The sequence below is a fragment of the Ailuropoda melanoleuca genome, chromosome 6 (genome assembly GCF_002007445.2).
Source record: "Ailuropoda melanoleuca isolate Jingjing chromosome 6, ASM200744v2, whole genome shotgun sequence".
NCBI classification, from domain to species: Eukaryota; Metazoa; Chordata; class Mammalia; order Carnivora; family Ursidae; genus Ailuropoda; species Ailuropoda melanoleuca.
Window position 1 is genome coordinate 38,371,903 of NC_048223.1, and position 22,978 is coordinate 38,394,880.

The 22,978-nt window shown below is 42.3% G+C and overlaps 1 protein-coding gene and 1 long non-coding RNA gene across 3 annotated transcripts in view; one reads left to right on the forward strand and one right to left on the reverse strand.

Annotated features, from left to right (window-relative positions):
- Window positions 1-282: 282 nt before the first annotated feature.
- On the reverse strand, window positions 283-17,718 carry LOC105235535. 2 transcript variants are annotated; one of them, XR_853874.3, is made up of 3 exons: window positions 17,587-17,718; window positions 1,113-1,313; window positions 283-559 (listed from the first exon to the last, which is right to left on the reverse strand). It is a non-coding gene; the product is annotated as an uncharacterized LOC105235535 (long non-coding RNA). The 2 variants fall into 2 exon arrangements; XR_004626041.1 differs by having other exon boundaries at window positions 1,063-1,313.
- A 1,324-nt stretch (window positions 17,719-19,042) lies between these two features.
- The window catches only part of DCLK3 (doublecortin like kinase 3), a 51,086-nt gene continuing 47,150 nt past the window's right edge, over window positions 19,043-22,978 (forward strand). The window contains exon 1 of the mRNA XM_002914655.4: window positions 19,043-19,074. The gene's annotated coding sequence lies outside the window, so the exon portion shown is untranslated. The remainder of the gene's footprint in view (window positions 19,075-22,978) is intronic.

Consider the following 22,978-nt stretch of genomic DNA (forward strand, 5'->3'; position numbering starts at 1 on the left):
GTGTGTGAATATAATAAATAAATATATATTTGTGTTGGATATATGCAGTTAATGGTGTAATTGCAGAGTTATGGCATGGATATATGTTCAGTTTTAGTAGGTACTGTAAAATTGTTTTCCAAAGTGATGGCAACATTTTACGTTCTTATCAGCAAGAATGAGAGTTCCAGTGCCTCTATATATTCTGTATACTTGGTATTTTGCCCCTTTTTCATTTTAGCTCTTCTGATTGTTTTGTAATGGCATCTCACTGTGTATTTTCCTAATGAGTAAACAGGGAGCAACTTTTCAAATGTTTATTGGTCATTGGAGACTTTCATGCAGGAGTAGACCCAATCATATTTGCATTCTAAGAAATCCTCTCCAGCTTCTAGTGTGAGATAAGTGAGTGAAAAACAAGAATCTAGGCAGGCAGATGAATTAGGAGATCATGGCAGTCATTGAGGCAGGTTGTGGTGACAGCTTGGACGAGGGTGGTGGTAGTTGAGATGGAGATGGGTCATTTGAGAGTCACTTTGGAGGTAAGTTGACAGGACTTGTGATGCACTAGATGCTGAGGCTGAAAGAGAAGGAGGTATAAAAATTGTGGCTAGAGGGGCACTGGGTGGCTTGGTCATCAAGTGTCTGCCTTCGGCTCAGGGCATGATCCCTGGGCCCTGGGATCGAGCCCCACATCGGGCTCCCTGCTTTGCTGGGAAGCCTGCTTCTTCCTCTCCCACTCCCCCTGCTTGTGTTCCCTCTCTCACTGGCTGTCTCTATCTCTTTCAAATAAATAAATAAATCTAAAAAAAAATTGTGGCTAGAAAATTTCTGGTGAACTCACCAGCCCTTCCTATTCTATATTTAGGTTGCTTTCATTACATATATTTTCTTTAAGATTTTTTTTTTTTGGTTACTTTCCAAAGACTAAAGAAGAAAGTTTTAATTAGTAAAAAGAAACAATACAGTAATTGAGTATGACCTTTTTATTATTCATTTTTTTATGTGATGCTTCTTTCCTATTCTCTAGGGTTTCTAAATTTTAAAGTTGCAGATGACTCAGAAATGAAACAATGCAAGGACCTGGATAAATATTATGTTGGTCGTGAGAGAATTCTCAGAAGCACAGAGACCTTTAGAGACTGTGGGTCTGGCTGGTGGGTGAAGTGTTTCAGGAGATCTTATGACCTGTTCTTTCTGTGGCTTGTCTTCACGCAGATTTTGGGAAGGATGCAAATCCTGTGGGAGTCCAAAGGATCACCTGGGATCTTAAGTGCACCCATGCTGGGAAGCCCTCCTCCAAAGCTGGCAGGGCTGAGAGGGCTTCCAGAGGCCTGAAAAGAGGTAAGAGAAGTGTAGTAAAGTAGGGAGGGGAGGGCAGCCTCATTCCTGGCAAAAGCTCAAACAGGCTATGGTCACGAGCGACCATCACTTTCTTTCATATTTTTCATTCTTTTAAAAAAGCCCCAAATTACTGTTTCCTTCCAAGGTATAAAGCCTGATCTTAACCAAGACAACAAACCTTGTCCCTGGCTTTCAACGAGGCAAGTGCACACCTAAGTGATCTTTAGCCTCCATCCCCCGATCAGCATGACAGACATCAACCATTGCTCATGGTGCTTTTGTCCACGAAGTCCATATTGTAATGGAGGATGTGGCATGGCAGCCATTTATGAATTCTTTCCTTGAGTCCCTTTCTTTGGGGGAGCGTCTTCTTCCCCTGACCTGACTACCCAGAGCACTCCAGGCTTATGGGCCTCCTCAGCCTCGTGTAGGCTGAACAGAAAGAAGGGCTTTGGGAGTCTTATTCGTTATTCCCTAGAATGTCCCTGAGTCATGTTGGATGTTCCATGATTTAGGTCTCAAGGGAGTTGTTGATGACTATTAACAGAGGAATTATTTTTATGTCTCAAAACATATTTTTTCCATTAAGTGAATTTCTTGTGACCAATTCCCATGACATACTGACATCTGTCTCTATGCACTTGAAGATGGACTTTTCATTGAGAATTGAGAATTTTATGATGAGCTCCCACACTTGCACACTTGGGTTTCTCTCAGAACTTCCTTCCAATCCAGATGTTTTCATCTACCTATTTCCCAAATGTGAAAAGAGTAAAATTACATCTGATGACCTTTATTTGGAATCTAATCAGTATCCTCCAGCTGAGGGCTTCAGTTGTGTCTCTTGAAACCTCAAATTCCCACTCAGCTTGTCATAGCCATTGTGACTCTAGGTAAGAGAGAAGGAATATGAGGTGGGATACCAAGAAGTATGAGAAATGACGGTTCTTCTGAGTATAAGTGCTTGATAATCAAGAAACTTCAAAGATACAAAATTGTAGTCTTCAGAGTTAGGTCAAGCTGGACAGGAATGTGCGTGTGATGTTAGGTAAGTTACTTAGGCATTGTATAAAATGGAATCAATAGTATCTATTTCATATCTAACTCATGGTTTTTTCAGGGTCCAAAACCCCTATCAAAATGTCTAACACAGTAGGTATGGGATAAATATTTGTTTCTTTAATCTTTTTGCATCTAAGATTATTTCTTCAGCACAGAGTCTTAGAAAGGAAACTTCTGAGGAAAAGAATGCAAGTATTTTTTTAGAGTCTCAAAGCTAATTATATTTTGAAGACCATACCACTATCAAAGCAATGATTGTGAACGTTCATCTCTCCACATTCATCAGCATTGAGTACTATGGACAAAAAGAAGTTCTGTCTGTTGTTACATATTTTTTTCTCACTGCATTATGTTGCTTTGAGAGCAACTGCAGTTGAACATTTTCCCACAAATTTTTAACACTCCACAGACTTCTGGGTTACCTTCCCTTCTGTATACTGGGGTATTTTGACCAATGTCAATGGAAAAGTCTTGCCTTCTGGATTCTGGGACTTACATAATATCTTCCATAAGTTTTCATTTCAAAATTTTGTGTTCTCAAAACAGTCTCATTGTACTCATCCTTTAACTTTACCGTGAGTATGTTATAAATTTGACCATATAAAATGAATCTTTACCAAGATAATTCTACTGCTGTGGTCTTATACATTAAGATACCATGTAAGATTTCAGCTGGAAAACAGTCTTCTGTTTTTTTAAAAAAAGAATGTTTGAAAATTGCTGTCATACCTACTATCATGGCACAACATTAAAAATACAACTCTAAATAATTAGTACATAAGCCTGTAAAAAAATCACTAAAGATAATATAAAATTTGGAAACACAGTTAAGGAGAATAATCTAGAAGACATGTATAGGGCATTGTATTTGGGAATGGATGAATGGACATTCTTTTTAAGGACATGTTGAATACATAAAACGTTGACCACATGTGAGTCCATAAGCTCTCCTCAGCAATTTTTAAAAAATTGGGATTATGTCCATATACAATTAAGTTAGAAAATGATAATAAAAATATACCTAGACTCTCATGGTTCATTTCCCCTTCTGTGGACTCTTGGAAACAAACTGAGGGCTTCAGAGGGGAGGGGGATGGGGGAATGGGATAGGCTGGTGATGGGTATTAAGGAGGGCACATATTGCATGGTGCACTGGGTGTTATACGCAACTAATGAATCATCAAACTTTACATCAAAAACTAGGAATGTACTGTATGGTGACTAACATAATAAAAATATTATTAAAAATAAAAACATAACTAGAAAAATTATATGCTTGGAAATTAAAAACAAAGATCCTATTTTTAAAAAATTTTAAGTAGGCTCTATGCCCAATGTGGGGCTTGAACTCATGACCCGGAGATAGAGTGTTGCATGCTCTACCAACTGAGCCAGTGAGACATCCCTAAAGACTCCCATTTTTTAAACAACTCCTGGGTCAAAAAAGAAATCATAATGGAATTTATTAAATACTTAGAATGGAACAAAACTTGTGAGTATACTTAGAAAAAACTATAAATCCTTCAAATGCTTATCTTAGAGAGGAAGAAATCCTCCAAATTAATGAACTAAGCATTTAACTCTAAAAGACAGGAAAAGAGTGATGCCTGGGTGGCTCAGTGGTTAAGCATTTGCCTTTGGCTCAGGTCATGATCCTGAGGTCCTGAGGAGGAAACCTGTTTCTCCCTCTCCCTCTGTGCCTCTCCACCCCCATGCTTTTTCTTTCTTTCTCTCTCAAAAAATAAAGAAATAAAATTGGAAAAAAATTTAAAAAAATAAAAGACAGGAAAAGAAAGACAGGATAACCCCAAAAAGTAAAAGGGAGTAGAGAAAAAGGTAAGTGCAAAAATTAATGAAATATGAAACAAGCATATAACAGATTTTGATCAAGCTCAAAGTTCTCTTTTTAATGAATTAAATATGCAAAAAGAGGGAGGGCTCAAATAAATAATATTCAAAAGAATAACATAATGAGAGTGCTGCAGAGATTACACAAAAATTGAGAATGTGGGATGTCTGGGTGGCCAGTCGGTTGAGTGCCTGAGTCTTGGTTTTGGCTCAGGTTGTGATCTTAGGGTCATGGGATCAAGCTCCATGTTGAACTCCATGTCGAGTGTGGAGTCTGCTTAAGATTCTCTCTCCCTCTCCCACTGCCCCTCCCCATGACTTGTGCTCTCTCTCTCTCTCTCTAAAATAAATAAATTAATTAAAAAAAGAAATTGAGAGGGTGTTATGAATTAATTTATACCAATAGATTTTAAAAATTAGACTAATGGGGGAATTTTTAGATAAACACAACTTAGGAAAACCAATTCCCGAAGCAGCAAAGAATTTACATAGTCTGATAGCCATATGATGACTTGAATCAGGCATTCAAAATCTTTCTACAAAAAAAAATACTAGACCTGTCTGACTTTGCAGGCAAATTTTATGANGATCCCATAACACCGGGATCATGCCCTGAGCCAAAGGCAGACGCTTAACCGCTGTGCCACCCAGGTGCCCCATCCAATTTTATATTTACTGCTATAGACAACATAAGAAAACGGAATACTTCTGTTCATTTTAAGAGGCAGTGTAGCACAACCTTGCTAACAAACTCTTACAAGGAAAGAAGGAGGGAAGATAAATTATAGATCAACCTTATTCATAAATATCAATGCAAACATCCTAAAGAAAATATTATCAAACCAAATTCTGCAATGTATGAAAAAAATCAATATATTATTATTTAGTTGGGTTACTCTAAGAATACAAAATTGTCTTAAAAAAGGATTGTCATAATTCTAGGAAATTATGTAAATTAACATATGAAATAATAAAAACCATACGATTGTTCTAGTAGACACAGAAAAAAATTACTAAAATTCAACATACTTTTATTATGAAAAGCTCTTAGTAAACTAGGAATAGACAGGAATTTCTTTAACCTAATAAATGCTATCAGTTAAAACTACAGAAAATATCATAGTTAATGATATAATAAGGAAAGCATTCCCTTTAAGGTCAGGAATGAGTAGAGTACCTTTATAACTTATCATCCAAACAGCACACTTTGCTTTTTAATGAAACTATAAGTTTATTTGGATTTCTCTGGTTTTCCATCAACGTCCTTCTTCTGTTTCAGGATCAAATTCACAAACCTATGTCACTTTGAGTTGTCATGTCTCCTTGATTTGCTCTGCCGGACTGTAATGGTTCCTCAGTCTTTCCTTATCTTACATGACCTGGACACTTCTGAAGAGCACTGGTCAGGTATTTTGAAGAATATTCTTCAATTTGTGTTCCTCTGATGCTTTCTCATGGTTAGAGAAAGGCTGTGTATTTCTGGGAACAAAATCACAGAGGTGGTGCACATTGTGGCTTTGCAGCTCCTCTATTCATGAAGTGAAGTCTATGTTTTCTCTCTTGAATGTGAGCTGGGGTTGAGACTTGTTGTGGACAATAGAATGTGATGGAAATGATGTGATGTGTCTAGGTCTCAAAAGGTCTCACACACTTCTGCTTGTTTCTTGGGACACTGAGCAGCTCCTTTGTGTACAGGCCTGAGCTAACCTGTTGTATGACTAGAGACCATATCGAGCAGAGATAAGCAATGCCAGCCAAGGCTGCCCTGGACCAGATAACCTCCAGCCAAACTATCATCTGGCTACAGGTGCATGAGTGAGCCCAGCCGAGACAAGAGGAACTGCCCATCTGAACCCAGCCTAAACCATTAACTCACAAATCATGACCTGAATAAGTGATTGTGATTTTAGGTCACTAAGTTTTGGGATTATTTGTTACCCAGCCAAACTAACTAATACACTCATTTCCCAGCCTGCAATGGTGTGTATAGTAAGCAAACATAGACTTTGGTGTCAGATAGACCTCAGTTCAAATCCTGTTTTTGTTGCTTATTAGCTGTGTGGTCTCGGAGAGTCACTTCATCTGATTCATTTTTGGAAAGGAAATAACAATTTCTACAAATAGGTTGTTGTGAGAGGTAAATAGAACAATTCATATAAAGCTAGCAACATAGAACTTAGTACATAATAGATGAGCTATAACTGAGGTTCTGTCCAAGAACCAAGGTGATATTGTCTTAAAGTTCAAGGTGTAGGAGGTGCTATCTTTCTGGGAACCAAGTCTTCTGTCACTAATTGTGTGTCATTTGCTTTCGTTTTTCAGAAAAAAAGCATTCTTTAAACCATATCTTGTCTGTTTTCATTACCATTAATTTCCATTTGCACTTTTCAACTTCTGTTTTCCTAAAGACTGAAATACAGTGGCTGTTTCTGCAAGACATTTCCTTGGTGATAACCTTGTTCTGCACCAGAGATCTCTGGAGATCGAAGGCACAAAGTTCTGTAGACATGAAAGAATAAAACAAATCCCACCCATTCCTTTAAACGAAAGTTATCATGCTGCCAAGTGCTGTGGAATTATATAATTATCAGTTTTGCTTTGTTAGATAATTGTGCTTTTTAAATGCTTTCCTGAAAATAGCTTTAAAAAAACTATATTATTCTACCTTCTCTGAAACTTAAGGATAATGTGAGGGGGTTTTGTCCAATTTTCTTGGCCCTAAATGCTGCAAGAAATGATATTATTAAAAGTGAACCAACACAAAGTTAGGACATTTTTTTTTTCATCCTTAGTCTTTTCAGTGACACAGAAAAGTCTGTTTCATTTCCCTGGGTCTCATGTTCTCCACCCACTCTCACTGCAAGTGGGATGGTCTAAAGATTCATGGAAGACTTGCAGCATTCTTGAAATTTTAAACCAGGAAGGTTCTATGCAACTGTAAAGACAAATGCAAGGACTACAAAAGACAATGGGTATCCAGACCCAGCCGTGACTGCCTAGCTTTCATACTGCAAACATAGCTGTGTTGGGGTTGTAGTTTTATTTTTAACATGCTTATTTGGGAACTTACTCTGTATTTTTACTTTAGACCACTCATGGGGATTTGGATCACGCACCTTACCAACTTTAGGTTCAAAAAATCATCACAATTTTCAAATATGACAAAGCATGACATAAAAAGTCAGGATGAACAGCAATAGTTTCAGATCACCTAGGAGAAGAGTATTTTTTTTTCTCACAAGGGTATCTACATCTCCAGCATGAACAGTAGGTCAGGCTCACTTTCTCTCTAACTGTTTTCTTTCCTAACTCCTTATTTCTACTAAATCACAATTGCAGGCACTCAGGAAACCAGCAGGAGTTTGATAGCTCTATTAGTTTGTTTGGACATTGGAATTGGATTATCACATGGAAATCGAATGCTGAAGACTACACTCAAAGTCTTTTGACAGTGACATTGCACACCAAGCCCCGGAGGGTGAATGTTTTGAACTTGGAAGACATTTCTTCCTGCATTCCAGTTCTGCTCTTGTTTGGCTTGGCCAAGAAAAGATTTTTCTTCATGGTCTGGTGCAGTATTTGAATGTGGCCTTTAAACATGCTCCATAATATGATAATCACTTTTCTCTGATGAATAAAGAAATAAAATGTTGGGTAAAGGTCCTACTCAGTGATGGACTCATCTGTGCCACAGCTCAACCTCCCTCTGGAATTTTGCTATCTCATCTTTGATTATTTCCAATTGTGATATATTTATTAGCTTTGAGATAGTAAGTTCCACCTAAGATACTGCATATGGCACTGACACTTGCCATTTGGAATCATAGAAGAGGTCGTATTTATGTTATCAATGACATAAAAAAAACACTTTTACAATCTCATCTTCATCTCTGTAATTCTCGGTAATACTTCTTGAGTGGTCATTCTTGATGGTGGGAAAAGCAGAATTGTTCTTAATGCTCATTCCTTCTCACAGTGTGCTGAGAAAGCAAACACTGACTGAATCACTGGTCTTTGATCATGTTCATGATTTTCACTGGCTCCTTCGACTGGTACCAGGACCAGCAGGCATGCTGGTGACCTCTGACTATCCTCTGTTATCAGGCTGTGTGTGGCTTGGCCCTGAATCTTCCTTTTTGCTTCCCATGTGGTTGTGGCTCCGTCAGTCCTGACCCCAACGCTTGTTTTCCAGTTTACAGCACAGCTGCCAAAACAATCTCTTCTCCTGGAGCGTGAGAGTCATTGAGGACTTTCCCCTCATGTTTGGGTCAAGAGCCGGATTACATTTTGCAGTGGTTTGTCCAAATCCAGGCCAAGGTAACTTCTTTCACACCCACACATGGCACAGACTGCCCTTTCCTCTTGTATCCCACTGATTTTATGTGATTTCCCACATTCTTATTTGATAAGGGACTTTTGCCAATATCCTTCTCTGCTTTCTCTCCAGGCATAATTCTGTCTTGATTGCTGTGGCTGATTTTACAAGATATTCACTCCTGTTTTCGCTGTAAGGAGTAGAGCATGCAGTCACACACCTGCAGCCTTGCTCTTTCTTTCAGCCATTAATGAACAATTTGTCAGTTTCATACCGGGGCATGTAATGTTCTGGGAAGAGTCTGGAGAAACTGGCTAACCTATAACTGTGGCTCTTTCACTCTACTTTGTTTGAAAATATTGAAAAGTGTAGATGACCTCCTGCCATTTTTTCAACTGGGGGTCAAGACAGATTGCTTCTGAGCATTACGGTTCAGTAAATTGATGATCCAGTGATGGTCAGATTTTATGTCTTCACTGTTGAACCTCCTACTTGCTTTTAAGCTAAATAGCAAAAAACCCCACGTGTGTGTGAAATCACATGCCAGTCCCTAGCATCAATCACTTGTCACAGCACAGACATCACATTTGAAACTTCTACTGGAGTCTTCATTATTTACATTATAAACATTACTTTAAAAAACATTATTTAGAGTGGCAATGTTTACAATACTATTTTCTTTACCACTTTTAAGCTTCTATAAAAGGCTTCATACAGCTAGGAAGAGTCAGTGGAAAGAAATAAATATAATTATCTTAAGTACCCAGAGCTGCCATTGGAAATATAGGATGCTCTATCAAGATTGTAGAAGAAACTTCCAATATTTTAAGCTCCAGACAAGAAAGATTGCCCAAGACCATACTGAAAGAATAATGACACCAAAGTTAGAAAGCACAGCACAGTGATTGTGTCTGACTTATCACAGTCTGGTGGGTTCCATGCCAACAGGACAACGAAGTTATGTCTGAGGTGGTGGTTAATAGAAATTCAAACGTAAACTAGATATAAGAAAAACTGAATTGTCTTGAGAAATTGCTTCAGATTTCATGAGCTCCTTCTCTGACATCATGCCAATGGTCAATACATAATGGATAGACTTCAGGGTTACAACCTAATTATTCAACACTACATCTTTTAGAAAAATAAAATCATGGAACTGTCACAAGTATATTCTTACTCTTCATTTTTTAAATTTAGATTGTGGATTGAGGGGGATTCTGAGGTGGGGGGTCACCGCAATCTTACCTGGAATATCTCTTATTGTGGGATCAATCACTCTTCAATGTTTTTGAGGATCTTTGTGTCCTCATAGCCCGGCACAGTGACATAGTGACTGAACATAGTACCTGGTAATTATTTACTGGATGAATAAGTGGATAAATTCATCAGGCAGCAAGACATGGTGGAAGGAGCATGGACTCTGGAGTCAGACAGACCAGGATTCTGATTTTACCTCTGCAACTGATGAGGCTGATCCAGTGTGACCCTGGGTAAGTTTCTTAAGCTTCCCAATTCTCAGCGTTGCTAAGTGTTTAAAACGGCCTCAGAAAAAGGGTAAGATGATCCTATCTCACAGAGTTACGAGGTTTGCGAGAGGTGTCCCTTCGTGGAAGCTCCTGATAGTTCAGAAATGCTTGTCTTCCCTCTTGCATTGGACTTCTCTCCTTGGTGGGGATTTTGAGAATGTTCAGATAGGAGGTAAATCTACTGAGTGGCTGGACACTGGAAGGATTAGATTAAACCAGAATGACTGTCTTGAACCTGAGAATGAGGAGCTCTAATTTTTTTCCAGAAAAAAGTTTTCACAGTAATTATACATACAACAAATAAGTACACTTTGGTGGCTTGCTCTTCTCCATTCCATCCAAAGACAGACCACAGTAACGTTGTGACAATACAGCAGGGGTCTGTAAACTTTTTCTGTAAAAAACGAGGTAATAAATATTTCTGGCACTGTGGAATACACAGTCTCTGTCACAACTTTTCAAAAGCAACATAGACAATATGTAAAGGGACAGATTGGCTGTATTCCGATAAAACTTTATTTACACACACTGGCAATAGGCCATATTTGGCGGTGAGTTCTGTATGGTATATGCAAATCCCTGCCTTAGAGCAGCAACCCTTCAGCTAAATATAAGGACCAGGAGGGGCGCTTGGGTGGCTCAGTCAGCTAAGTGTCTGCCTTCAGCTCAGGTCATGATTCCTGGGTCCTGGGATTGAGCCCCTGTCAGGTTCCTTGCTCAGTGGGGAGTCTGGTTCTTCCTCTGCCTCTCACCTGCTAGTGTTCTCTCTACCTCTCTCAAATAAATTAATACAATCTTAAAAAAAAAGAATCAAGAAAGGTCTGTCCACTTTCTCTCTGTTTATCTTTGAGGATAGCACCCATATCCAAGGTAACCTGTCCTTTCTATTTGATAACTAGATGAACAGGAAAAATCCATCTAAGGCCAACCTAGTCACTGATAAATTTATTTTAAAATTTTATATAAAAGGATTTGAGCCCATAATTTAAGAATTCCTTTATAGGGTTCTCAGTTTCATTGTGTCCAATATATAAGCATCAACCATACGTACGTATACATTTTGCAAATGTGCATAGGCCTATGTACGTTTTTAATTCTGTGTGCCTACATGTCTTATTCTGAATCTTAGGACAGGATATCATTTACTTATCATCTCTTCTTATTTTGACGGCAAATGTGGTAATTCAGTAGAGATTACACATATTTTTATATAACAGTCTAGCTTTCTCAGACTTAAGCCCAGTTCAGTTTTCTAGCGATTATATCTACTGATAGGCCCAGTGTTTTGAGAAATGCTGCTTGTTTCCAAAGAAACATAGTATCCTCTGATACTTGAACTCTTGCCCGGAATCTGCTGCTCTATCTACTATAAGGAGTTGAGAATGCTTTCAGTTTACTATTGCACATTTGAAAACTGATTAGTAGTTTTGCAAATGGGTTTGATTTTATTGCTAGAGTACAGAAACAATGATCTGGGTCTTACTTTTACAGCACTGAGTGCCTTATTCTTGGGCATCAAGAGGGCCCAAATGGCAATTTTAGCAGGAGCTTGTATCCAGAAAAAGTGGTAACATTTTAGATACATTCCTTCAATCATGTCTACACACAGTTGACACAAAGTTTTCTAAACTAGAGTGAGAAGAGAGATTACATGCATGAAGGACCTCCACAGGAAACCCTTTATTTTATTTTAGGCAGTAGTTTTGACTTCTTCCCTTTTAAAACCTTTCACAGGTGTTGACTCAGGCCAAACCTGATGAGTCTTTTAAGCCAGACTGAGGCATTTGGGCTGACTTCAGGGAGATAAGAATCACCGGCTGAATGGAATGTGCCAGTGACTGGGTCAGTTGTCAGCACTGGGGAGAGATCAGATTGGCCATCCTGCGATCACTTCAAATACCCTACTTTCTTTCTTTTTTTAAAAATTTTATTCATTTATTTATTTATTTATTTATTTATTTTATTTTAATGTTTTTTTATTATATTATGTTAGTCACCATACAGTACATCCCTGGTTTCTGATGTAAAGTTCGATGATTCATTAGTTGTGTATAACACCCAGTGCACCATGCAATACGTGCCCTCCTTACTACCCATCACCAGTCTATCCCATTCCCCCACCCCCTCCCCTCTGAAGTCTTCAGTTTGTTTCTCATAGTCCATAGTCTCTCATGTTTCATTCCCCCTTCTGATTACCCCCCTTTTCTTTATCCCTTTCTTCCCCTACCGATCATCCTAGTTCTTATGTTCCATAGATGAGAGAAATCATATGATAATTGTCTTTCTCTGCTTGACTTATTTCACTTAGCATTATCTCCTCCAGTGCCGTCCATGTTGCAGCAAATGTTGAGAATTCGTTCTTTCTGATAGCTGAGTAATATTCCATTGTATATATGGACCACAGCTTCTTAATCCAGTCATCTGTTGAAGGGCATCTCGGCTCCTTCCATGATTTGGCTATTGTGGACAATGCAGCTATGAACATTGGGGTGCATATGGCCCTTCTCTTTACTACGTCTGTATCTTTGGGGTAAACACCCAGTAGTGCAATGGCTGGGTCATAGGGTAGTTCAATTTTTAACTTTTTAAGGGACCTCCACACTGTTTTCCAGAGTGGCTGTACCAACTTGCATTCCCACCAACAATGTAGGAGGGATCCCCTTTCTCCACATCCTCTCCAACAATTGTTGTTTCTTGCCTTGTCTATCTTTGCCATTCTAACTGGCGTAAGGTGGTATCTCAGTGTGGTTTTGATTTGAATTTCCCTGATGGCTAATGATTTTGAACATTTTTTCATGTGTCTGTTAGCCATTTGTATGTCTTCATTGGAAAAGTGTCTGTTCATATCTTCTGCCCATTTTATGATTTGTTTATTTGTTTCTCGTGTATTGAGTTTGAGAAGTTCTTTGTAGATCTTGGATACCAGTCCTTTATCTGTGGTGTCCTTTGCAAATATATTCTCCCATTCCGTGGGCTGTCTCTTAGTTTTTTTGACTGTTTCCTTGGCTGTGCAGAAGCTCTTTATCCTGATAAAGTCCCATAAGTTCATTTTATCTTTTATTTCTCTTGCCTTTGGAGATGTGTCGTGAAAAAGGTTGCTCTGGCCGATGTCATAGAAGTTGTTGCCTATGTTCTCCTCTAGAATTTTGATGGATTCCTGTCTCACATTGAGGTCTTTCATCCATTTGGAGTTTATTTTTGTGTATGGTGTGAGAGAGTGGTCAAGTTTCATTCTTTTGCATGTAGCTGTCCAATTTTCCCAGCACCATTTATTGAAGAGACTGTCTTTTTTCCACCGGATGTTTTTTCCTGCTTTATCAAAGATTAGTTGCCCAAAGAGCCGAGGGTCCATTTCTGGGTTCTCTATTCTGTTCCATTGGTCGATGTGTCTGTTTTTGTGCCAGTACCATGCTGTCTTTGTGATCACAGCTTTGTAGTACAGCTCGAAATCCGGCATTGTGATGCCCCCAGCTTTGTTTTTCCTTTTCAACAGTTCCTTGGAGATTCGGGGCCTTTTCTGGTTCCATACAAATTTAAGGACTATTTGTTCCAGTTCTTTGAAAAATGTCCTCGGTATTTTGATCGGGATAGCATTGAAAGTGTAGATTGCTCTGGGTAGTATGGACATTTTAACTATGTTAATTCTTCCAATCCATGAGCATGGAATATTTTTCCATCTTTTTATGTCTTCCTCAATATCTTTCAAAAGTGATCTATAGTTTCTAGGATATAGGTCCTTTACGTCTCTGGTTAAGTTAATTCCAAGGTAACGCATGGTTTTTGGTGTTATTGTAAATGGGATGGATTCCCTAATTTCTCTTTCTTCAGTCTCGTTATTCGTGTATAGAAATGCAACTGATTTCTGGGCATTGATTTTGTATCCTGCCACCTTACTGAATTGTTCTATAACTTCTAATAGTTTGGGAGTGGATTCCTTTGGGTTTTCCATATAGAGTATCATGTCATCTGCAAAAAGAGACAGTTTGACTTCTCGTTCTTTCTGATAGCTGAGTAATATACCATTGTATATATGGACCACAACTTCTTAATCCAGTCATCTGTTGAAGGGCATCTCGGTTCCTTCCAATACCCTTCTTTCTTATCTTTCTGCTGGTAGTGAGTGCGGACTAGTTAGGGCTTGAATCATGGCTTGGCAGTTTACTTACTGGGGCGAGGTGATGCTGGAGTAAAGGTTGATCAGGGGCAGATGGAGCAGTCTATGGGAAAACATGGCAGTCAAGACAAAACAAGGAATGTGTGCTAGCTGGAGCCCAGAGTGTCCATGGGGGTATGGCAGGAGATGAGGGTTGATATGTAGATAAGATCAGAGGTTGAAGAGCCTTGAAGACCATTCTAAGAGGTTTAGAAGTTAACTCTCAGGACAGATTTTTATTATTTTCATTGGCAGATTTTTAGTGGAGAAATCATGTAACATATACAACAATATTGAGAAAGATTTCTTTGAGTTCAGTAAGGCTGATGATCTGGGAGTAAGTGGAAAAGATGTAGCAGAGCAAGGGAGGAGATACTTGGGCTGGCCTGGATGGGATGTAATCAGAGTGTGAACAAGGCGATGGCAGGTTGGAAGGGAGGAGGAGTAGGGGACAGGAGAGGGTTTAGTGACTGGATGTAGAGTTGACATTCATTCCTGGGTTTATGGCTTGGACAACTGAATTAAATGAGACCAAGAATCCAGTAGGAGGAACAGATCTGGGGGGAAGGATGATAAGTTTTGTTTTGGATATGCTGTGAGAGCTGTCTAAGAGAGGCCTCTGAGGAGCTATCTAGTTGGCCACTGAGCTGATCTTGGGAGAGGGGAGATTAAATTGGTCTGAAGTTGTCACTAAGGCATTGGAGAAGGTCAGCCAGGTCAGTGAGTCTACTAAAGCCAAGAGCAAAGCCCTAATACAGAGCAACTTAAGACCTGAACAGAGGAAGAGACACCCACAAAGCAGTAAAAATGTTTGCTTTGAGAAGGTGGGGTAGAATGAAAAGCGACTGGTACCATAGAAGCCAGGAGAGGAGAGAATTTCAAGACTGATCACATGCTGCAGTGCGATGAACTAAAGCAGGGACTATATGGTGCTCACTGAGTCTGGCAGATAAGATTGTTAGCAGTGCAGTTTAAGCAGCAATGCAGAAAGATAGGAAACAAGTCTCATCCCAGCAGGTCTGAGGAGCTGGGCAGAAGGGAAGGAGTGGAGATGGGCAATGTGCAGTAATCTCTCAGGAGATTGACCTGGGGAGGGAAAGAGAGACATGGTGACAGGTGGGGTTGGGGGGGGTGCCGAGAAATGCCTTATTTGTATGGTAGGGAGACATGTAAAGTGTCACTGGAGAAAGCACATTGCAGATTTGTTCGAATAGTGGTCTGTGTTAAGATGCTGAATTTTTCTTCTTTTCCTTGATCTCAATCTGGAGTCATCCTGGGCAATGCTGGGAAGTAGAGCAATTTCTCTCAGAGGCTTCATTATTCCTTTATCTAGGTCTTTCTTGCAAGTTTCTCTGGCAGTGGTATTCCAGCTGGGCTTGACATACTGGAAATTTTCTAGCTCTTTCCTCAACAAAGCCTACCTGGTGTCCTGGATATGTCAGTCAATTTCCTTGTCATTAGCAATTTCCCCTCTAGGCTTAGAATATCCTAGGCACAGCCTCTGAGAGGTTCTCATTGCCCCACTCCCCAGCCTTTTCTTCCAATCCACTTCCTTTACAGAGGAAGTGTTCTGTGCTTTCCCACAGAGCCATGGCTATTTGGACTAGGGATGGACACCTACCCAAAAGCAGCTGATCCAGTGGTTGGCCAGTGATATAAGTGGCCTGGTCAGAATAAATAAGTTGGGCTGAGTATATTCCCTACTGGAGAAACTGGAGTCTCAGATGCATCAATTGCAGGGGACATTTGAGAGTCAGGTCACGAAGTGGTAGCCAATCTGCTTTTGGATATCTGTGAGATTTCTTCATATATCCTTCAACTATCCTGTGCTCCCTGCCACCTTGAGCTACCTAAGTGAATTTTGATCACTTGCAACCAGAATAGCTCTGATGCCTCGACTAGACCAACAGTATTATTCCATTCTCTTCAGCTATGCTCAATGAGCTGCTAGTTAAGTGGTTCACTCTAAACATGATGGTTCTTTTCTGTCTTCTATTAGACATAAATGATTACAAATGTATGTGATCAATGTTTCTCTTGATATAAAAATAAAGTGATTTCCTTTTTGAATGAAATGATACAGATCATCATTTAGGAGCTAATAACAATGGACTCTAACTATGGTAACTTAAACATAAGAGGATTCACTCTCTTAAAAGGAAAGTCCAAAGTCGATAGTTGATACATACCACCATATGGTAGCTGCATGATGTTGTAAGAGACTCAGGGTTCTATTTCTTCTGCTCTGTAATTCTTAGGGCTTGGCTTCCATCTTCAAGTTGACTGACCACATGACCCAAGATGGCTGCTGAAGCTCCACCCATCATCAACCATCACGTTTGCTAGCTTTTGCCATAATGTTGAGAAACAAACCAGCCCCAAACTCAGTAGCTTACAATAATGGGCATTTCTTTGTCTCACTCCTAGGTCTGCAAGTCTGGTGGGGTAGCCCTGCTTTAGTCTGCAGATTGGCTGAATTCAGTAGCAGGTCCAAGTTTAGGTCTGCTACATGTTTCTTGACATTTTGCTTGGACCAGCAACTACTGGGGTTGTTGGCAGGACGTACAAGGGTTAAAGCAAATCACAGGAGTACATTCCAAGCCTCTATTCCTATTATGTCTGATAACATCTCATGGGCCAAAGTCAGGAAAATGGTCAAGTCTAAAATTGAAGTTTGGGAAGTACAGTCCATGTACCATAAAGGGTGGGTTGTCTAATTCTATTAAGGGATGGGGTGAAAAGTTGAAAAATAATAATTGAACCAACCACAAACACTATGTGTGAAATCCTGGACAAAAGGAGGTTGAGAGGTACAAAGGAACATACCTGTTAACTACATCCATCTTTAAGGAGCCTATTTGAAACTCCCACACAATGCATCTTATTCTATTTCATTGGCTAGAAAATTTCCACGCGACTATTCCCGATTGCAACGGAGCCCAGGAAATGTATTCTTTATTCCAGGCTGCAGGGTGCTCAACTAAACACTGGGGTCTGTTTCTAGGTCAGAAAGAGGGAAGAAGTATTTAGGCAACTAGTGATGTCTTCCACAGCGTTCAACAAGATGCATCATATTTACCTCTCACTGTTGCTAGGTAATCTGACGACTTCAGTAAGGTGTTCTTTGTATATCTAATTAACATATATATGATTATCTAACCAGTAATTAAACACTGCTGGACTGTTGCTTTTGCAAGAAGGAAAATATAAGTCATCTGAGTTCTCTTCCACAAGTTAAATGTTTTTCTCAAACTCAGTTTCAGTTTTATTTATTCCTAAAATATAAATGATGGGGCCAGGAGGAGTGGCTGTTAAAGGCTTCTAAAAAGAAAGTATTTAAGTAGCTGAAGGGCACTTACCTCCAAGAAAAATTTCCAAATAGGCTCTTCCTTCAGGCTTTTGCTTAAATGTCACCTTGTCAGTGAGGCCTTTCTTGACTACCTAACTTAAAATAACAACTTACCCCTTTCCTTCCTTCCTTTTTCTCCATATCACATATAACCATACTTGCTTATTTCATTATCTGCCTCCTCTCGCAAGAGGGTGAGTGACTTGCAGGCAGGTTACTTGTCATTTTGGTCACTGTTGGTGAACTGGATGGCTGACTATGATCGCTTTGGGTGGTCTGGTCATTGTGCCAGCTAGAAGCAGAAGTTTCTTTTTCACACAATGGCTTCATGAGGTTGTCACAGCTCTTCTGAGACTCTGAGGCAACAGCCTGAGTCTGAGGAGAAACGGCAATCTGTTGAAGGTGGACATTTAGAAGCCTGGAACGATATTTGGTCCTAAACTCATCTTTGAGAGGCAGAAACAGCCTTCTTTTAGACTTGTTCTGTGTGAGAAAGACAGACAAATGCTGACATCTGGGACCCGGCATGGTACTCTCAGCTCAGCCTGGGTGTTCTATTGAACTCCAACAATTTCACACAACATCAACATTGGACAAGGCTGCTCTTCGACCTGATGGATCAGGGCAAAATCAAGACCACTTCTGTAATCTTGTCAGTGGCCACGTAGAGAGGTGTGTGTATGGTGGTCCCCTGCATTCACCATCTCTCCCAGGAGGGGCCTGGGAGCCCTTGCTTGAGGATATGGGTCCCCTGGGTCTGAGACCATGACCACAGATATCTGCAAATATGAGGGTTGGGCGGGTGGTGCTTGGAAGGGGTACAACAATGCAAGGGGCACTGAGCAGCCTTTAGATGGTACCAGGAAGACAGGAGGCTGAGGGCTGTTTTGTAGCCCATGTCTTAGACGCCACGGGCGTGGGTGTGGTCAGAGTGTGAGCAGGTCTCTGAATCTAGGGGGCCACAGTATGTAGGTGGCTTCCGGACCTGGGCTCAGCATGCTAGAGTAGTGGGAATGGGGTGGGATGGAGGGAGTGGTGCGGGAAGTGTGGACTCGGAACTGCCAGGAGGAGCAAGGGCTTTGGGGTTCCAGAGGCTGTCTTTGGTTTGCCACCTACAGAGAACGTGGGCGAAGCTCACGTTCAAAGCCGGATCCCGCTTGGCTCCAGGGCGCGCAGGGCGGGGAAAGAGTGCGGGAAGCTGGGGGACCGCCCAGGGGTCCCCAAGGGCCACCTCTAGTCACTAGCTGGCGGAGTAGGGGTGTGGGCTCCGGTTCCCCGCCCGCCCCGCCCCGCCTCCAGGGCCCAGAGCTGCGCGCACGCGGGGCCAGCGCGGCGAGCGAGGCTGCGGCGCCGCGCGGTTGCTAAGCCCGGCGCCCCCGGAGACGTTCCCGGTGGCTGTCGCAGGGCGCGGCGCGGGGCGGGCGGCGGGAGGGAGCGGAGAGAAGGCGGGCGCGGGCGGNGCCGCCGCCCCCGGCCCGGCCTGCGCCGCCCGCCCCGGGTAAGTGCCGCGCACCCGGGCCCCAGCTGGTCGGGGGTGCAGAGACCCCGCTCCGTGCGGGGTGGGGCCGCCGTGCCAGCCCCGTGGGGGGTGCCCCAAACGCTGTGTGTGCGTGTGTGTATGTGTGTGTGTGTGCGTGCGCGCGCGTCTACACCCGCTGGAACTCGCTCAGGGATAGGGGCATAATGCTGTCCGCAGCTGGTTTCCTCTCCGTTGCCAGCCAGAGGGGCCTTCTCGGGAAACGCGTGGGCATCCTTCGAGGTGCGGTGGGGCTGTGGAAGAGTGCAGGCACCCCACAGGCACCTGACGTTTATTGAGCATCTCAGTGTGCCAAGTGCTTTGCTGTAGTTGACCACCTTCCGTCCTTTTCACAACCTGTAAGGAAGGTGGAATTACCCTCATTTCTCAGAACCCTTGGCTTGCCCGACGGAGGTCATATGGGTTGGTAGTGGTAGAGCTGGGATTTGAACCCGGGTCTCTGGAGCTCTCCGACCGAGCTAAAAGAAAGGAAATCCCTTAGAACTAGGTAAGGAAACACACAGAGGAACGAAAGACCATTAGGATAAAGACTACCGGCAAAGCTTTTGGGAATTAACAGGAAAAAAAATGAGTTCGTGAAATCTCCCATCGCTTAATTTCAAATCTAAGACCGCATTTACACTGCCTTCTACGTCTGGCTCTGGGGGCGAGGCGTTGGGAGGTGGAGAGAAGACTGCGCCAGGGCTGGGCAGAGGCGGCTGGGGACACCTTCTCGCAGATCCGCCTGCTGGGAGTTGGGGGTGGGGGGGTGAGGAGAGGTTGTGGAGGGAACTCAGTTGTTATTCATCTCCAGTGTTAGTCATCTCTTCACCTCACTCCTCCCCGTGGATTCCATTTCCTCCCTTTACTCCGTGTTTTGTCTAAGACGACAGTGGTCAAATGGAAGCTGGTCCTCCTGCCATCTCTGGGTTTTACCAAGCGTCTTGGCATTAGATGGTCCTGTGCTTCGGTGACTATGTTAAGCACTGTGAGGTCAGTCTGGGTTACTGCCTGGAGAGGTGGTCTGGTGGGCTGGTGCTGAGCTGACAATCACCATCACAACCAATAAGGCATCTAGAGGAAGAGGTTGCTAAGTACTGGGCTTTTCCTTACTGGGCAAGGGAGCAAGAAGCAAGGGCTGCGGGAAATAACAAAGGAAAGGCGTGTTGGGGTTGCCTGGCAGCCCAAATTTGGAAAAGCATTTCAACTTAATATTTGAATTGCTTTGGGTGGTGGATAGAATGCTTCACTGGAAAAGAAAGGAGAAGAGAAAACGATGGCTGAAAGATGCTCTGTAACTCACTTCATTTAGGTTTAAAAGGTCTTTGAGTCGTGTTCTTTGATGGTGAGCTAAAAAAGTGTGGGAAGGGAGTCTCCACATGAGAACCCCAGGACGCCCCCAGAATAACAGAGATGAAGTCTTAGTTTATGGTGGCCAGGCTGTGGGCAAAGCTTGGAGAGAGAAATGCCGGACCGTCAAGCTTCAGTGCTAGGTTCATTGTCTGTGGTACCCACGGTTTTCCCACCTTTTCCTTTGGTGGCCTCCCGCTAAAGTCTAAATGTGGCCCTTCTGGTGGTGAAGCAGAGCCCCTTTTGAAGATGCATATGTGGGGTAGTTCTTTGGAAAGGATGTTTTGTTAACTGCCTGGTAATGTAGGTCAGGAGAGGGAAACTCAGGGAGAGTGAAAAAGTGGGGAAGAAGACATTCGTACTGGCGATCAGGGAGTGGAGTTCCACCCCAGATGCTGCGGCTTCCTGGTGACCTGGGGACCAGTCACTAAATGTCCTGGGAATGTCAGTGTCTTCAACTTTCTTTATTTAATAATAGTTGTCGAGCTGACCTCAGAGGTTGTTTGATGATCAAAGGGGAAATATTTTCATTGACTCATCAGACAATTACTGAGCAAGTCCATAAAATCAGTACCCAGGGACAACAGGCAGTCTTTCAGGGACGGTGGTGTGTATGGAGGCTTTGTGGTGTAGGCAGTAAGTGATGGGATAGAGAGAATCAGTTCAGTGGTTGTACGAGGGGACAAGGAGGTCTTCAGAGGTGCTTGGGTTGGTCTGGAAGGCTAAGCATTTACAGAACTTGGCAAACGGCAGGGTGCCTTGTAGTGTGTAGTTATGGGGGTTAGAGCTCTTGAGTTCATCGGGACTGCCACCAAATCACTTCAAAGCTGTGTGGTCCTTGGCAGGGTATGCAACTACTCTGAGCCTCCATTTCCTCATTGCTAAAATGGGCATGATCAAATTATTCTGGGGATTTAGTGATGTAAGGTGCTTAACAGATATTATTGCAAATGGAAAGTATTATATTAAAGTTACTTTTTAGGCTGAAGAGATTCTATTTGGGTGCCTTGGGCTAGTGCTTCTCAAATATTCTTAGGCATATGACTCATCTAGGGATCTTGTTAAAATGCAGATTCTGATCCAGGAGGTTGGGGTGGGCCCTGAGATTCTGCTTTTCTCACCAGCCCCTAAGTTCTGTAAGTGTTACTTGTTTGGAGACCACACTTCGAGTACTAGGTCCTAGGCCCCTCTTAGGACTGAGGAGCATTGTGCTTGAGGAGGTGATGGGGCAGGGTTGGGCCTCCTGAGCAGATCTGGTCTGTTGCTGGGGAAGAGACAGGTGGGACTTGTTCCCTGCAGGGGTGATGGATCTAACTTCCCTCAAGTGCCTGAGACCAGCCCTCTGGAGGAAGCTCTTCCTGGACAAACGGCCAAATGGTGCCTATTCTCCCTGCATGCTGGTCTAGATGAGGAAGCTGCTGACCTTGTCACAGTGTGGTTGGGGGTAGGGTGGGGACAGGCATGTGAACGTGTGATTTTTACATGGTAAGACAAGCATTCTGTACAGTCTATGGGTAATGGTGATGGGGATCAGATGGGAGGAAGAAGGAGGAAGACTTCCTACTGGTAGTTATATCTGACCTGGGTTTTGAAGGATGTATCACAGTGGTGGGCTGGGGGAGGAGAGCAGAACAGTAAGGGGGCTGGCATTCTAGGATTAAGGAACAGCATATGCAAAGGTAGGATGTCATGAGACAACTTGGTATGTTCAGGTCAATGAACTAAGCTGTTTGGAGCATGAGAACGATGAGAAGGGCTTAAGCAGGGAGACTGAGCTCCATTCCCGAGAATGTGTTAGTCAGGATAGGCTCAGTTCTGCTGCAGTAACAAATCAACTAAACCATCCTCATAGCTGAACCTGACCAAGGTTACCCGTCACTCACACTCTGTGTCCCTCCAGGCCAGCAGAGGGCCAAGTTGGCAGAGCTTTGCCCACCTTGCAGACACGCCATTTGGAAAATGTGGCCTCTGTAGTCACCAGTGTAGGAGATCATGGGAGAATTGCTCTCTGACTCCTCTGTGCTTCGCTCTGGAACTGATGCCTTGCTGCTTGTGACCATAGCCCGTTGGTCAGACCTCACTGTGAGGGGGCTGGGAAAGGGTGGGGGGTGGCGTGTGTGGATGGAAAGTTCAAAGAACAGCACTGTCTCTCCAACATAGGCCTTGTTATGGACCTTAAGCCTCATCCCGAAAGGCAGAGCTTCTCAAATGGGAGTAACATGTGAATGCCTTTAAAAGAAACAAAATGTTGTAGATTCCTAGTGGCGGCTTAAATTATTTTTATTATAATGCAGTTCAAAGATGTAGTAGCATGAAATAGGACTATACTCTATGCTTGGGGCTTGCATAAGACTGTAAAACCAAAACAAATATATATGTAAAATATCAACACAGCTACAAATCGAGAAATTTGTGTGATGGATAAAGTTATTTTTGCTACAATGAAATCACTGTATCTGATTCTAAAAACAACTGTTCAGGTCTTGAGAATTTGGTGTGCTATGTGCGTGCCACGTGGGTTGCCTGATGGTTCAGT